We start from the raw sequence: 17314 nt of genomic DNA on the forward strand, positions 1-17314 counted from the left end.
ATATTCGCCATATTCGTCTTAGATCAGCAGCCTGAATGTAAGCGCAATAACTGACCGTAGCTAATCCGACCGCTGGATTTCGTAGCATTAAGAGCACAGTACCAGGTGTAGAAGTATGAAAGCGGAATTTCCATATAGATGGTGCTGGCCGTCAGTGTAGGGCCTGTGAGACCTAGAGAGCCTATATAGAGGGAGAGAGTGGCCAATGGTGAAGGCATTGCTGATTGGCTGGGAGCCGAGGACGCCATGTTTTTACCAAACTGGCGCTGACTTGGAACACGTATAGAGAGATACTGTGTGTGATTCTGTACTATTGGTTCTCTTCAACGCTTCGAACGCCAATTCCATTGTACAATTGTGTACAAGTTGAAATACGGTAGGTATTGAAGGACTTCTGCATGTTCTCTGTCGGTTCTATTTACGTAAATTACCTCAGTCACTCTCTTGGTCGGATCTGTGACGATACTTTTAGAACTTCACAGCAATTTTAGAGGCAAAATTTTTAATTAAAATGATTTACTGGGTGTGACTAATAATATGAATCAAGGACAGTCAAGAGGAATGCCTGGTTGCTCCGCTACTGGGTGCAAAAACCGAAGTGAAGATGAACATACAGTATGATGCTCGTTTTCCCAAAAAATGAAGAAACTCGTACACAGTGGGCAGTGAAAGCCAACCGAGAAGGCGGGAATCGTAAAGGCGACTTACGAAAAGCAACAAATTATTCCTTTCTGTGTGAAGTAAGTAATTTTTCCCCTGTTATATGCCGTCAGTAAGGCCCATGAAAAACAGTAAATGAACACCTCAGAATTACTGGTGTGGCCTTTCACCACAGGGGCAGAGTTTTAACTTTGTAATCCGAAGGTCATGAGTTCGAATTCTGCTCAATCCAGGTTTTTTAAACGTTATTTTCTAGACTTTTAATGTTCCAGAGTGACCATTCATGCTACACGATGTTTTTTAACATGTATACGGAAACGTAAGTCTACATACTTCCGACTGGCAACTCGCACTTGGCTCTGTAGTCTTGGCTATTCATATTCCTGTAAATTATAATTATCGTGTGGATATTCAGTTACCTATTTTGAATTACGTTCTGCTGTTTCAGCAGAGTACGTAAGTATTGATATTCTTCCGATTTTCTGTGGTGTAGAGTTCCTAAAAGCGTGTACAGAATGACTTGTTTTGCCAGCATAAGAAAATGTTATAAGATCGACACCACTTAAAATGCATTATGTGGGGACGGAAAGAGACAAGAGTTTTCCAATTTCAGCGATGAATATCCGTACGGAAATATCTGAAATAGCATCATGTACTCTGAGATACATTAAATGAAACTTCTTTTTCTTATCAGTTGTCAATGTTTATATAACATCATAAAATACAGCTGTTGAAATTAGTCAGACATACACACTGCTTCACGATACTTCCATTTGCTCACAAACTTATTAGGCCTATGTAAACATAGGCGAATGGCACTTGTTTTAATCCTGTACCGAGCATTAAGCTAGAAGATCTGCTTTGGTCTCATGCGTCAAACACATGCCTTGTTTTACTCGTGAAGTGGCTAGCTTTCTGATTGCGTCTCTACCAAATTGCACGTCCCGCGCGCAATCTGGTAAAAACATGGCGGCCACGGGCCGATTGGCCACTCTCCCCCTATAAAGGCTCTCTAGTGAGACTGCGTCTGCAACGCCATCAGTTTCCTGTAACGGCTGACGACAAATGTCAACACACAGTAATCAAATCCATACATCGGTATGTATTGCAAACCCGTAAACTTATCAAGTTTTGTGCCAACGATTTGCGGACAGCATTTGTTTTCTGTTATCATTTGAAGAAAACTGCTAAAGAATTGAATCATTTGCTTGTGGAAACTTTCGGCGAACATGCTCTTGGGAAAACACACAGTTTCGAGTGGTTCAAAAAATTCAAAAGTGGTGATTTTGATGTGAAAAATGACAAACTCGGGAAACCACCGATAAAGTTCAAAGACAACGAATCGCTCGGTCCCTCCCGCCGGAGGTTTGAGTCCTCCCTCGGGTGTGTGTGTGTGTGTGTGGGGGGGGGGGGGTTGTTCTTAGCATAAGTTAAACTAATGTGTAAGTCTAGGGACCGGTGATCTCAGCAGTTTGGTCCCTTAGGAATTCACACACATTTGAACAATGGCTTGACGGTATGACGGAGGTTCTAAAAAATCAAAAATTAACATGTGCTATTGATCAGAAAACGTGTAAGTGAGAAATTCAATGTGGATTTTCTACATTGACTAGATTTAATTTTTAACTACGTATAACGTCCCTTAAATCGCTGTGGGGTAGCTCAAACAATGCATGTTAAGAAACAACTTGGATAAAGCGACCGTACGTCTGAATTAACAGAACGATCTCGGTGCAGTTTCCAGGAAAGGTGTTGGAAGACAGGGGTCTATGTTCTATATTGATCTGTCAGTTGGAGAAAAGGGTGTTGTGTAAATATACTTACAGCCCCCTCACGGTATTCAATACGTAGGCTTTCCTGCTGTTAACTGCAAACGGTTCTCGGGCTCTCACCGCGGCTGGTTCTCAACAGTCGTAAACACGTGTACCAGACAACGACGAGCGAACTGCTGGGTGAAATATAAACGGCAGAGCTCAAGGAGAACAGCGTAAAGCACTCCTTGTTCACGCCCACAAGACATATATAGGGTCTTACGACAGTCCTACGTCAGACGGGAGTCGCGGACCACAAGAAGTATGGCTACAGCTTTACACTTAACCTGAGACGCTTAATTGAAACTTTCGGGTAACTAGAGATCTGTTGTCTCGAAAAGCTTTACTGTCGCACTGTCAGGCAGGACTGCATAGAGCTGCACTCTCATATCAGTGAGGTAGCAGAGCGGCGCTTCTCTTCCAGTCTACATCTACATACTGTATACATACATGGTCTGCAAGCCACCGTATAGTGTGTGACGAAGGGTACCCGTACCACTCTACTAGTCATTGTTTCCTCTCGTATTTCACTTAGGGATGGGAAAAACCGACCGGTTAAAATCGATACTAGCATTTCAGGTCTAAATAATCGGTATTTTTCAGTATTTGTTTGGTCTGTTAGAATAGGTGATTTTTATTTTTCACTAAAAACGGAGTAAATAACCGAAATATCAATTGGCAAAAGCAGCAGTGCCAAAAGCTTTTTAATAAATCTTTTTTTTAAAAAAAAAACAAGTAATTTTTACTCGTAAAAATTGCATTGATATGATATATTGTTATTATAGAAAACTGGAAAAACGATCAGTGCTATTTTAATAACAATACCGACAGAAAGGCGCAACAAACACGTAGCATAAGAATTGGTACAGCATTGCTGAGACAGAGAGTTATTGTGATTAGATTAGATTAGTTTAGATTAGATTAGTACTTGTTCCATAGATCATGAATACGACACTTCGTAATGATGTGGAACGTGTCAGGTTAATAAAAGGTGTCTATAGAAGATATTACATTACACAAAATATTACATGACACTTAATATTTTTAATTTTTTTGTGGGGGTTGGGGAAATTACTCACTTACTATATCCAAAAATTCATCTAATGAGTAGAAGGAGTTGCCATTAAGAAATTCTTTTAAATGCTATATGGCTATCTGTCAGACTTTTGATGCTATTAGGTAAGTGACCAAAGACTTTCGTGGCAGCGTAATTTACCCCCTTCTGAGCCAAAGTTAGATTTAACCTTGAGTAGTGAAGATTATCCTTTCTCCTAGTGTTGTAGCCATGTACACTGCTATTACTGTGTGGTGTGTGAAATCTTATGGGACTTAACTGCTAAGGTCATCAGTCCCTAAGCTTACACACTACTTAACCTAAATTATCCTAAGGACAAACACACACACCCATGCCCGAGGGAGGACTCGAACCTCCGCCCGGACCAGCCTCACAATCCACGACTGCAGCGCCTAAGACCGCTCGGCTAATCCTGCGCAGCACTGCTATTACTTTTGAATTCGTTCGGATTGTTAATAACAAATTTCATAAGTGAATATACAGGGTGTTTCAAAAATGACCGGTATATTCGAAACGGCAATAGAAACTAAACGAGCAACGATAGAAATACACCGTTTGTTGCAATATGCTTGGGACAACAGTACATTTTCAGGCGGACAAACTTTCGAAATTACAGTAGTTACAATTTTCAACAACAGATGGCGCTGCAAGTGATATGAAAGATATAGAAGACAACGCAGTCTGTGGGTGCGCCATTCTGTACGTCGTCTTTCTGCTGTAAGCGTGTGCTGTTCACAACGTGCAAGTGTGCTGTAGACAACATGGTTTATTCCTTAGAACAGAGGATTTTTCTGGTGTTGGAATTCCACCGCCTAGAACACAGTGTTGTTGCAACACGACGAAGTTTTCAACGGAGGTTTAATGTAACCAAAGGACCGAAAAGCGATACAATAAAGGATCTGTTTGAAAAAATTCAACGGACTGGGAACGTGACGGATGAACGTGCTGGAAAGGTAGGGCGACCGCGTACGGCAACCACAGAGGGCAACGCGCAGCTAGTGCAGCAGGTGATCCAACAGCGGCCCCGGGTTTCCGTTCGCCGTGTTGCAGCTGCGGTCCAAATGACGCCAACGTCCACGTATCGTCTCTTGCGCCAGAGTTTACACCTCTATCCATACAAAATTCAAACGCGGCAACCCCTCAGCGCCGCTACCATTGCTGCACGAGAGACATTCGCTAACGATATAGTGCACAGGATTGATGACGGCGATATGCATGTGGGCAGCATTTGGTTTACTGACGAAGCTTAGTTTTACCTGGACGGCTTCGTCAATAAACAGAACTGGCGCATATGGGGAACCGAAAAGCCCCATGTTGCAGTCCCATCGTCCCTGCATCCTCAAAAAGTACTGGTCTGGGCCGCCATTTCTTCCAAAGGAATCATTGGCCCATTTTTCAGATCCGAAACGATTACTGCATCACGCTATCTGGACATTCTTCGTGAATTTGTGGCGGTACAAACTGCCTTAGACGACACTGCGAACACCTCGTGGTTTATGCAAGACGGTGCCCGGCCACATCGCACGGCCGACGTCTTTAATTCCCTGAATGAATATTTCGATGATCGTGTGATTGCTTTGGGCTATCCGAAACATACAGGAGGCGGCGTGGATTGGCCTCCCTATTCGCCAGACATGAACCCCTGTGACTTCTTTCTGTGGGGACACTTGAAAGACCAGGTGTACCGCCAGAATCCAGAAACAATTGAACAGCTGAAGCAGTATATCTCATCTGCATGTGAAGCCATTCCGCCAGACACGTTGTCAAAGGTTTCGGGTAATTTCATTCAGAGACTACGCCATATTATTGCTACGCATGGTGGATATGTGGAAAATATCGTACTATAGAGTTTCCCAGACCGCAGCGCCATCTGTTGTTGAAAATTGTAACTTTGTAATTTCGAAAGTTTGTCTGCCTGAAAATGTACTGTTGTCCCAAGCATATTGCAACAAACGGTGTATTTCTATCGCTGCTCGTTTAGTTTTTATTGCCGTTTCAAATATACCGGTCATTTTTGAAACACCCTGCATGTATTGTGAGGCTACAGTGAAGATCTCTAGCTCTTTAAATAAGTGTCTGCAGGATGATCTTGGATGAGCTCCAACAATTATTCTGATTACACGCTTCTGTGCAATGAACACTATTTTACTCAATGATGAGTTACCCCAGAATATGATGCCATACGAAAGCAGAGAATGAAAATAGGCATGGTAAGCTAATTTACTGAGATATATATCGCCAAAATTTGCAATGACCCTAATAGCATAAGCAGCTGAACTCAAACGTTTCAGAAGATCCTCAATGTGTTTTTTTCCAGTTCAACCCCTCATCAATGCATACACCAATAAATTTTGAATATTCTACCTTAGATGCCGATTTCTGATCCAAGTCTATATTTATTAATGGTGTCATTCCATTTACTGTGATCGTCTCACAGCTTTTGTAGCGCTTTAATTTGTACGCTAAAGCACTGAAGATGATCATTATGTGATCGAAAATCGATTTTGCTGGCAGAAAACATCAAAATTACGGCCATCGCTGACCTTCCTTCTAATTCAAAAGTGATGTACCTGTTACGACGTGGCATGGCCTATTACGTGGTATGCGTGTACATGAAGCGTGTAAGACTTGCCCCTCTGGTACGCATGGTACTCTTTCGCTGTTGTCGCCGGATAGTAACACCCATATCGATTAGAAGTAGGTTTATATTATGTAACTGTGTATCTGTAACTATGGCGTGTGTATTCTTTGTTATTTAAAGTCCTTGATTTGTGACAGGAAAATTATAGTTTTGTAATGTATACAAGAAAAAAGCAAAATGATTTGTTAAAATGATAAATTATTATAATATGTGTATGTGCATAAAAAGAAATTGTTTATTGAAAGCTGGTTCATGCTTAGGGCACTTGTATTTGTAACATATAAAAGATGTAGGGAAGTCCCTCCGCAACAGAAGTGGCATGGTGCGATGTGAAAGGTGGATTTGGAGGTCGAACTGATCGGGCTCCTTGGTGTGAACGGTACACTTCGACGGTGCTAAGAGAGACAATTGGAAGCTGCTTTACAATGGTTTTGCCTCGGATGTGGATCTGGCTATTACTTGGCATTCTCGGCAAAAAGGAATGGCTCTAATATGGTGAAAATCTGATGCCAGTTTTATAGAGCATTCGAACGTCAAGAGCCGTGAGTACAGGTAGCCGCCATGTAGCTTGCCAACAATCTTCGCCACTGCTTCACTAACTTCATACATTCAGTAATGTATATGGGAATGAACCAGTTAACTTGTGTATGGTTTGAATAATAATCACAAAAACAAATTTTTGTCCAGAACCTTATTTTCTATCCTGATCACGAACCTATGCAGGGTCCTCACCTAAGTGCTACTACAACCGCGTATCCTGATTTAAATGAACAATTCTTGCAGTCAAGTGCTTTAAAGTGATTTTTTTTGCCTAATGTAAAAGGAGTAGTTAAAGTTAAAACCACAAAAGTGAAGTTAGAGAGGATTTTGATAAAGTATCCTTTGTTTATTACAAAGTATAGTTTTGTAGGAATACAGTGCAAGATTGTGTAAATATTATTGTCAAAAATACCTGCTTCACAGGTGATAAAAAGGCAAATAAGTTAAACTCATTTTCAAAAATAGTGTGGTTTTGATTTCTGTCATGAATCGTGCCTTTTTTTAAGTTAATTAAGCACAGTGTTGTGTTTTATTGTCTCACAAAGTAAATTACGAACTACTCCAAGTGAAGTGAATGATTATCTTTTTGAATTAGCCTTTTTTACTGTAATAATCACAGAAAGTAGACTACAGAAACTATACTAGTTTATGGGTCCCCATCGTACTCTCCACGTATTAGGAAAAATTGAACTATTACTGTTGCTAAGGAAAACTGATGTATGTAGAGGAGCTTAAACATTGTATTTATGAGATCATTCATATTTATTGATTTTTTATGCCAGTTAAGATAAAAGCCCCTCATGTCCAAATTTAGTTCTGCACTTCATTCAGTATTTGATTAAGTAATGCTCTTGAGTGTAGCTGTCATTGGTAGTTGTTGAAAAATTACTTCTTACAATTTACTGATGTGTGCATTATTGGTGACTGCTGCTACACACAGTTCAGAGTGCTGTGTGCCAGTTTGTATCCTGTTTGCTATTCAAAGTGAAATCTCAACGAAAGTAACTTCAATAACCAATATTCAATTTTCTTAAACCTACATTTCCAAATTAGTGCCCAATTGGGCTGGCGACCGTTGATTTTTTTCATTCATTTATGATTTTATCACTTTCATTAACTCCCAAGGTTAAAGTCGGTTTGGTTTTTTTCTGTTAATTTCACCAAATTCAAAATTATAGTCCGATACCTTAGTCCATTAGACATACGCGCGCTCATTCTTCAAAATCCTCCCAGAGGGTAACATTACCTTGTTTCACGGAGAGTTAGGGTTATAGATTATAAGTTGTATTATAGTTTGGTAACATCCTTAGTCAGGAAGTATTTTACGAAGTACGGTGTCAATGAAGTACAATGGTCTATTTGCTTTAAAAGATTAAAGTTGTGAGGAGCCGCAACAAACTTGCGACATCACACCAGGAGTAAGTTAAAAACAATTTTTTCATAGTTTACAGTAGATACACGAAGTAGCTGATCAGCTGCCTACATCTACATAGTAACTGCTCATAGCTCTTGAAAACGGAAAAATCAGCACGAAAAACATTCATCAACCTCAGGTTTCATTCTTTAACAGTGACTATTCGTGATGCCCAAATATTGATATGATCCCCGATCAACAGAGTATTTCAACCTCATTTTTCACCCTTTAACACTCACTATTCATAACGCCTAAATAGTGGTATGATCCTCGATTACAACATGACAGTTGAGCAGAGATTCAAAAAAGTAGAACAATCGAATACTGGAGATTTTCTGTATTCTTCAACCGCTTACAACTTTCCACGAAAGGCAGCGAACAGTGGACTTACTAAGATTCCTTTTATTTGCCTATTTAATTTAATATTTTGAGTCTATGTATCTAGAAACTGAGAGTGTCACAATTTTTCAGTCTCTGTTCGATTTCTACGCTTATTACAGGGAATTACAAGATAAAAAACCGAAAATTGGCTATTTTAGAAACCGGTTATTTTGAGTGGTTTTAACAGCCAGGTTAACCTGGCGTGAAGTAAAACAATAGACCCGAAAACCGGTTGTTTAAGTGATAACCGCCATCCCTAGTTCCAGCGAGGGAAAAACGACTGTCTGGAGCCTCTATATTACTACCAATTTACCGTTCGGTAGTCAGCTAAAATGCAGGTTGTCTACATTTTCTCTATAGTGTTCCTCGAAAAGAACGTCGCCTGCTCTCCAGGTTTCCCAAGCAGCTTCGTACTACTAGTGGTGGTGGTGGTGGTGGTGGTGGTTAGTGTTTAACGTCCCGTCGACAACGAGGTCATTAGAGACGGAGCGCAAGCTTGGGTTAGGGAAGGATTGGGAAGGAAATCGGCCATGCCCTTTCAAAGGAACCATCCTGGCATTTGCCTGAAACGATTTAGGGAAATCATGGAAAACCTGAATCAGGATGGCCGGAGACGGGATTGAACCGTCGTCCTCCCGAATGCGAGTCCAGTGTGCTAACCACTGCGCCACCTCGCTCGGTACTACTAGTGTATTTTTGGAACCTACCAGTAACAAATCTAACAGCACGCCCCTGAAATGCTTCGATATCCTTCTTTAATCCGACCTGATGTGGATCCCAAACATTGGAGCAGTCAAGAATAGGTCGCACCAGCGTCCTAATGCTGTTTCCTACACAGATGAGTCACACTTTCCAAAATTCTCCTAACAAACCGAAGTCGACCATTCGCCTTTCATACCACAATCCTCGCTTTCAACGTTACTCTCAGATATTTAAAAGACGAGCCTGTGTCAAGCGGACACTGCTAACGCTGTATCCGAACATTAGGGCTTTGTTTTTCCTATTCATCCACTCCCTTTTTCTACATTTAGAGCTAGCTGCTATTCATCACACCAACTAGAAACGTTGTCTACGTCATCTTGCATCCCCTTACAGCAGGGTTTAACAACTGGCCGGTTTTGAGCGCGAGTACTCGCGTCTGCTCAGGCACGTGCTCGTGAGCAGGTGCAAGGTCACGGAGTAGGGAGGGAGGGGAGGGAGGGGAAATGAGCGCGCACGTTTCAATGTGATCTCGTGTTCGTAGCAGATTTAACTAGCCATCTGAATGCTTTGAACATTTTACTACAAGGTAAAGATCTGCTAATTACTCATTTCATAGATCGAATACGAGCTTTTAAAATGAAATTGACACTGAGGGTGAGTCAGCTGGAAACAGGAAACCTAGCTCATTTTCCTAAATTATCATCCATGCAAGATGTTCACAAAGACTGTGAACGTTATTCACATAGTTTAGTTGATCAGCGCTTTCAAGCTCTGACAGCACTAGACAGTGATTTTGATCTGTTCTCTCCATATTCAGCAAATATTTAAGAGATTCGTCCTGAGCTGCAGCAAGAAATTATTGACCTGCAGTGTGACAGAGAATACAGAGACAAATTTCAGAACAAGAAAAACATTTTGGAATTCTACAGACACTTCCCTCAGGATACATTTCCTCGTTTGCACAAACTGGCGGCTACAATAATATCAATGTTCGGTTCCACGTATGTCTGTGAACAACTGTTCTCTGCAATGAAATGTAACAAGACGCGCCTGAGAAACGCATTGTCTGAACGAAATTTAAACTGCACGCTGCGCCTAAAATGCACAAGAACAATTACTCCGAACATAGACGCAATTGTAAAGGGAAAAAGGTCAAGATAACCGAGAATCCCACACTTCAGTGACACCTTTTATTGTGTAACAGTTCACAAATTAATGCGAAAGTAGAGGCATACACTAAGCTAATAAAATTATGTGGCACGTGTACATTCTCCTTTATTTGTTTCATTTGTCGCAGTAATAATTCGTGAGTGATATCCCTGCAGGTGGCCGCGGATTTACATTGACTGGCGGCAGCTGTTGTGTGCCCCACGTGACTCTCCCCATTCTCCGCTCTGGTCCGGTAGTGGGGGTAGCGTGCTCGCGCTGCTCTGTGCTCGCGCCTTGCTGCTCACAGCTTGCTCCGCTAGCACGTATGTTGTGAAGCCCTGCCTTACAGTCACTCAACTTCCACCCCCCCCCCCCCCCCCGTATACAACAGCAACATCAGCAAACAGACGCAGATTACTGCCCACCCTGTCCGCCAGATCATTTATGTATATACAGATTAAAAGCGGTGCTGTCACACATACCTGGCGCACCCCTGACGATATCCTTGTCTCTGACGAACACTCGCCGTCGAGGACAACATACTGGGTACTAGTACTTAAGGAGTCGTCGAGCGACTCACATATCTCGGAACCTGCTCCATTTCTCGTACCTTCATTAACAATCTGAAGTGGGGCACCGTTCAAGTGCTTTTCCTAGATCTAGAAATATGGACTCCGCCTGTTGGTCTTCATCCATAGTTCCCAGTGTATCATGTGAGAAAACGGCGTGCTGAATTTCGCACGTTCGATGCTTTCTAAAACCGTGCCGATTCGCGATAAATGCAAGCTAAATATGAGGCTAATGCTGTAGAGTACTCGTTGCAAAACCGAACTGAAATGCCACCTGGACCATGTGACTTATTTATTTTCAACATTTTCGGTTGTTTCTCTGCGCCAGGGATGCTTATTACTATGTTGTTCATATGGGAGTTCGTCTGATGGTCAAACGAAGGTAACTTCATACGATACATCTGACAAGGGGAGGCCGCCAATTGTGAAATTCAGATTCGATTCATACTGCGCATAACAAAAGCTCATGGCCAGAGGTGTAATGTGGCAAAGCACCAAGATGCACTTCTCAGCCGTTGTCGAGAAAATCGACAGTTAAAAGAAACCGTTGCGGTGAAATACTCTCTACGATTGATAGCTTTCTACAGCGTCGCGGCGCAGCGGTAAGCGCTCGGGTTCGTAATCCGAAGGTCGCCGGATCGAATCTCACGCTATGCAACCTTTTTTTTGTATTTGTTTTTTGTAATTCAAATGTGTGTACACACACACACACACACACACACACACACACACATATATATATATATATATATATATATATATATATATATATATATATATATAAATTCCCGGCAATCAGTTGCAACGATTATGCATATAATAAGTTGTTGAACGTCGTTTGTCGAGGAAAAACTGGCGACTTCGAACATCATTATGTTTCCCGCAAACAAAGTTGTATTTCACAAATGTTACTAATTGTCTTCATAATGTTAAACACGTATAGTTAACGGAAGACGTAGAAACGAGATTCCGAAACGAATACGTATAGTGTAAGTCAACCGTTCGAACTGGAATAGAGACCCCACGAACACAAATTTGCTGTGGCAGGTATGAAATATAAACTCCGTTACTCGCTCGTTACACTTGAAGGACAGATGTTGAATGGGCCGAAACGAGCTGCCGCATAACAGCGTAGTAACCTGCTAACTTCGAAAGAAGGTAGATGCGGTCCCTAGCGCAACTTATAACATCGTAGAAAATCAGTGCAGACGTGAGAGCTTTGGTACACCCTGTTAAACAAACGGAAAAATGGAGGCGGTACAATTGGAGAGCGATCCGTCTTCACCAACATGCATAAGCAATTCATTAATAGTTTATATTACAATATATATATATATATATATATATATATATATATATATATATATATATATATATATATATATATATATTACAGAAAACTAATAAAAAAATTGCATGGCGCGAGATTCGATCCGGCGACCTTCGGATTACGAACCCGAGCGCTTACCGCTGCGCACGACGCTGTAGAAAATAATTAATCGTAGAGAGTATTTCACCTCAACGGTTTCTTTTAACTGTCGATTTTCTCGACAACGGCTGAGAAGTGCATCTTGGTGCTTTGCCACATTACACCTCTGGCCATGAGCTTTTATTATGCACAGCATGAATCGAATCTGAATTTCACAATTGGCGGCCTCCCCTTGTGAGTGAACGATATCTTAGATGCGGAATTGAAAACTTCAGCTTTCGTTCTGCTGTCTTCAACTTCCATATCAGGCTGGTCAACGAATGACTGGATGGAAGCCTTCGAGACGCTTAGCTATTTTACACAGGAGGGCAATTTTCTTGGGTTTTCAGCAAGATCTTTTCCTGAGGTATGACGGTAGTTGCTGTTGTCTGCTTCGAGGGTAGATCGTTTCAAAGACACATGAATTGTACTAAACTTTGCCTGTCATCATTTGCGCGTTATCTCTTGAACTGAGCGTGCAATAAATAGCCTTCGCTTCCTCAGCATTTTCTGAATTTCTTTATTAAGCCATAGTGGGTCTGTTCTATCCTTGATCCACTTCCTAGGCACATAGTTCTCCAGACTATGATTTACAGTCTGTTTAAACTATTTCCATCTTTCTGGAAAAAAGTTGTCAGTTCATTGCGTAAGTGATATGCTAACAACTGTTTATCTCACCTTCATAGCGGAAACAATCTCCTAGCCAGTACTGTGCTAATTTCATTGAACACACCCGAATGACTATAATATTACCCTTGCGGTCGTCGAGCGAGACCTACGTTGGAAGAATTAGTATGGTTTATGACTCGTGTCATCGAGCCCTCGAAATTTGAGATTTTTCTGTCCGCGGCGAACAGCGAAACTATACTGGGATCTTTCATTGTAATTCGTCTAGCATTTATGTAACACTCCTGAGATTCAATAGGCCTTTAACTGTGGCACCGTGAAAGTAGGCGCAGTGAGTGGTTAACAGGCTGGCTGAAAATGACTTACAAGTTCATGGCGTTCTCCATCGGTAATGCTGGAATTCAACATGGCGTTGGCCCACCCTTAGCCTTGATGACAGCTTCCACTCTCACAGGCATACGTTCAATCGCTTCTGGAATGTTTCTTGGGAAATGGCAGCCCATTCTTCACGGAATGCTGCACATCTTGGACCTACTGATAACAAACAGACCCGAACTTTTCGACTCTGTAAGTGCAGAACAGGGAATCATTGATCATAAGGCCGTTGCAGCATCCCTGAATATGGAAGTTAATAGGGATATAAAAAAAGGGAGGAAGGTTTATCTGTTTAGCAAGAGTAATAGAAGGCAGATTTCAGACCACCTAACAGATCAAAACGAAAATTTCTGTTCCGACACTGACAATGTTGAGTGTTTATGGAAAAAGTTTAAGGCAATTGTAAAATGCGTTTTAGACAGGTACGTGCCGAGTAAAACTGTGATGGACGGGAAAAACCCACCGTGGTTCAACAACAAAGTTAGGAAGCTACTGCGAAAGCAAAGAGAGCTTCACTCCAAGTTTAAACGCAGCCAAAACCTCTCAGACAAACAGAACCTAAACGATGTCAAAGTTAGCGTAAGGAGGGCTATGCGTGAAGCATTCAGTGAATTCGAAAGTAAAATTCTATGTACCAACTTAACAGAAAATCCTAGGAAGTTCTGGTCTTACGTTAAATCAGTAAGTGGCTCGAAACAGCATATCCAGACACTCTGGGATGATGATGGCATTGAAACAGATGATGACACGCGTAAAGCTGAAATACTAAACACCTTTTTCCAAAGCTGTTACACAGAAGAAGACCGCACTACAGTTCCTTCTCTAAATCCTCGCACAAACGAAAAAATGGCTGACATCGAAATAAGTGTCCAAGGAATAGAAAAGCAACTGGAATCACTCAACAGAGGAAAGTCCACTGGACCTGACGGGATACCAATTCGTTTCTACACAGAGTACGCGAAAGAACTTGCCCCCCTTCTGACAGCCGTGTGCCGCAAGTCTCTAGAGGAACGGAAGGTTCCAAATGATTGGAAAAGAGCACAGGTAGTCCCAGTCTTCAACAAGGGTCGTCGAGCAGATGCGCAAAACTATAGACCTATATCTCTGACGTCGATCTGTAGTAGAATTTTAGAACATGTTTTTTGCTCGAGTATCATGTCGTTTTGGGAAACCCAGAATCTACTATGTAGGAATCAACATGGATTTCGGAAACAGCGATCATGTGAGACCCAACACGCTTTATTTGTTCATGAGACCCAGAAACTATTAGATACAGGCTCCCAGGTAGATGCTAGTTTCCTTGACTTCCGGAAGGCGTTCGATGCAGTTCCGCACTGTCGCCTGATAAACAAAGTAAGAGCCTACGGAATATCAGACCAGCTGTGTGGCTGGATTGAAGAGTTTTTAGCAAACAGAACACAGCATGTTGTTATCAATGGAGAGACGTCTACAGACGTTAAGGTAACCTCTGGCGTGCCACAGGGGAGTGTTATGGGACCATTGCTTTTCACAATATATATAAATGACCTAGTAGATAGTGTCGGCAGTTCCATGCGGCTTTTCGCGGATGATGCTGTAGTATACAGAGAAGTTGCAGCATTAGAAAATTGTAGCGAAATGCAGGAATATCTGCAGCGGATAGGCACTTGGTGCAGAGAGTGGCAACTGTCCCTTAACATAGACAAATGTAATGTATTGCGAATACATAGAAAGAAGGATCCTTTATTGTATGATTATATGATAGCGGAACAAACACTGGTAGCCGTTACTTCTGTAAAATATCTGGGAGTAGGCGTGCGGAACGATTTGAAGTGGAATGATCGTATAAAGTTAATTGTTGGTAAGGCGGGTGCCAGGTTGAGATTCATTGGGAGAGTCCTTAGAAAATGTAGTCCATCAACAAAGGAGGTGGCTTACAAAACACTCGTTCGACCTATACTTGAGTATTGCTCAACAGTGTGAGATCCGTACCAGATCGGGTTGACGGAGGAGATAGAGAAGATCGAAAGAAGAGCGGCGCGTTTCGTCACAGGGTTATTTGGTAACCGTGATAGCGTTACGGAGATGTTTAGCAAACTCAAGTGGCAGACTCTGCAAGAGAGGCGCTCTGCATCGCGGTGTAGCTTGCTCGCCAGGTTTCGAGAGGGTGCGTTTCTGGATGAGGTATCGAATATATTGCTTCCCCCTACTTATACCTCCCGAGGATATAACGAATGAAAAATTAGAGAGATTCGAGCGCGCACGGAGGCTTTCAGACAGTCGTTCTTCCCGCGAACCATACGCGACTGGAACAGGAAAGGTAGGTAATGACAGTGGCACGTAAAGTGCCCTCCGCCACACACCGTTGGGTGGCTTGCGGAGTATAAATGTAGATGTAGATGTAGAATAGAGGTATCGATGTCGGTCGGTGAGGCCTGGCGCGAATTCGACGTTCCAAAACATCCCAAAGGTGTTCTATAGGATTCATGTCAGGACTCTGTGCAGGCCAGTCTATCACAGGGATGTTATTGTCGTATAACAACTCCGCCACAGGCCGTGCATTATGAACAGGCGCTCGATCGAGTTGAAAGATGCAATCGCCATCCCTGAATTGCTCTTCAACAGTGGGAAGCAAGAAGGTGCTTAAAACATCAATGTAGGGCTGTCCTGTGATAGTGCCACGCGAAACAACAAAGGGTGCAAGACTCCTCCACGAAAAAGTCGACCACACCATAACACCACCGCCTCCGAATTTTACCGTAGGCACTACACACGATGGCAGATGACATTCACCAGACATTCACTATACCCACACCCTCCCACCAGATCACCACATTGTGGACCGTGATTCGTCACTTCACACAACGTTTATCCACTGTTCATTCATCCAATGTTTACGCTCCATACACCAAGCGAGGTGTCGTTTGGCATTTAGCGACGTGATGTGTGGCTTATGAGCAGCCGTTCGACCATGAAATCTTACTTTTTTCACCTCCCGCCTAACGGTCATAATACTTGCAGTGGATCCTGATGCAGTTTGGAATTACTGTGTGATGGTCTGTATAGATGTCTGCCTATTACACAGTACCACCCTGTTCAACTGTCGGCAGTCTCTGTCAGTCAACAGACGAGGTCGGCTTGTACGCTTTTGTGCTGTACGTGTCCCTTCACGTTTCCACTTCACTATCACGTCGGAAACAGTGGACCTGGGGATGTTTAGGAGTGTGGAAATATCGCGTACAGACGTATGACACAAGTGACATCCTATCACCTGACTACGTTCGAAGTCCATGAGTTCCGCGGAGCGCCCTAGTCTGCTCTCTTACGATGTCTAATGACTACTGAGGTCGCTGATATGGAGTACCTGGCAGCAGGTGGCAGCAGAATGCACCTAATATGAAAAACGTATGTTTTTCGGGGTGTCCGGATAATTTTAATCACGTAGTGTACGAATTGTCGAAACTGCGTGCAGTAGAAAATAAAAACTATTCAACCTATTAACTTCTGCCTTTGATCCCAGTTAACTAAACACTTCTTGGCAGCTTATACCTATAAAATATGAAATTTGTCAATATTAACTATTTTCTGTAAAGTCATAAAGAGTGAACAAAACCCCCAAAAATCGAACTCGGAGTTGGAATTAGCAGCAGATCGTCAAATTTAAGGTTATTTCATGATGGTTAGGTATAAGCTCTCATCAATTTAATGTAGTATCGACTGATGTTGTCCATTTTTCATTTCAGATAAGTCATGACGATCTACACCGCACGCAGTCTGCGCACTTCAATCTTGCAGGCCCTTAAGCAAGCCATAATTACGGGCGCCATTTTTTTGAATTGAAAATCTAAAATAAAGTCAAAGTATGATCAATCATAATCCCGAAACAGATCCTTTTCATGTCTTTTCACTGTCTCTAAAAATTT

General features: G+C 42.1%; 1 protein-coding gene across 2 annotated transcripts in view; it reads right to left on the reverse strand.

Moving 5' to 3' along the window:
* Window positions 1-17314, reverse strand: part of LOC126241393 (scoloptoxin SSD14-like) — a 483336-nt gene that overhangs the window by 293782 nt on the left and 172240 nt on the right. The window lies entirely within an intron of this gene.

This window comes from Schistocerca nitens, chromosome 1 (assembly GCF_023898315.1).
Source record: "Schistocerca nitens isolate TAMUIC-IGC-003100 chromosome 1, iqSchNite1.1, whole genome shotgun sequence".
In the NCBI taxonomy this organism is placed as follows: domain Eukaryota; kingdom Metazoa; phylum Arthropoda; class Insecta; order Orthoptera; family Acrididae; genus Schistocerca; species Schistocerca nitens.